Source organism: Meleagris gallopavo, chromosome 2 (genome assembly GCF_905368555.1).
Source record: "Meleagris gallopavo chromosome 2, MGAL_WU_HG_1.1, whole genome shotgun sequence".
Lineage (NCBI taxonomy): Eukaryota > Metazoa > Chordata > Aves > Galliformes > Phasianidae > Meleagris > Meleagris gallopavo.
In genome coordinates this window covers 70,454,691-70,455,695 of record NC_139405.1, presented here as the reverse complement: position 1 = coordinate 70,455,695, position 1,005 = coordinate 70,454,691, and the positions used below count along the sequence as shown (strand labels likewise).

The following is a 1,005-nucleotide window of genomic DNA, read 5'->3' as shown; positions in this document are numbered from 1 at the left end:
GATAAATGAGACTGAGACAATGAAGAAAAGGATGAAACAAATCTGCGACAAGGAAACAATACATATAAGGATGGAAATACTGGATCCTGAAACAGTTGTATTCCAGTAGATCTGACAGTAAGTTTTTTCTCTTCTAATCTTCTCTTTCGATTTAATCTTCCTGTTTCCTACTTTCAATGACTACTTGGACCAGAGGAAAAGTACAGTGATCTTAGGAGAGACTGGTAGTAAGGCAATAGTTCAGCAACCTCAGAAGGGAAAAGGATGATCATAGATGGGCTCTATGTTACATAACCTGTTTTTTTTCATAAACCTCAGAAATTTTCCAAGGTGGCTTTTGTCTTCAGCCAGCACACAGGCCTTTGGGCAGATTCCTTAATGCATTCAGCAGAAAGATAGCCAAAATGTGAAGAAGCAGAAGCTCTCTATCTAATTTTCATAGCATCTCTCTATCTGTACAAAGTCATAGAAGATAGTATTAACTGTAAACAGTGGCACCAAACATTTTTCTGCCTTTAGGATGTTTCTTCATGATTCACTGCCTCCATAGCCGCTCAGATAACCCAAGTCTTGTGTTTTGCCCTTACTATACTTGTCTGATATCTCTTCTTGGCCTTTTGGATAAGATCATATGTAGTACCTGTTCTTATCAGTTTGATTCTATATCAGCGTATCTATGTATTTCTACCTTAAAGATTTTGAAAAGACCTTCTGTGTCTTCCCTTTAACTATTATACTTGGAATTGGAATTGGAATGTAAGCATGTATTTCTTTAGTGGACAAGAGATGAAATGTTTGAAGGTTGGGATGACCCAGATGATCAGCAGAATATGAAGCATGTGTTCCTAATGGATAGTTATGATATTAATGTTCACTCAGGCTGCATCCATTCCAGTAAATTTCCCCAGTGCAGGGAGTGAGGTCTCTCAGTGATCCACTACCTTTCCCCTGAAGTTTTGCATCCTTTCACGCTGCTTCCCTTTCTGTTAACATCTACACTGGTAC

At 38.4% G+C, this 1,005-nt stretch overlaps 1 pseudogene; it reads left to right on the top strand.

The window, feature by feature from the left end:
* The first annotated feature begins 601 nt into the window (after positions 1-601).
* LOC116216388 (U2 spliceosomal RNA) lies at positions 602-713 on the top strand (annotated as a pseudogene).
* The last annotated feature ends 292 nt before the right edge of the window (positions 714-1,005 follow it).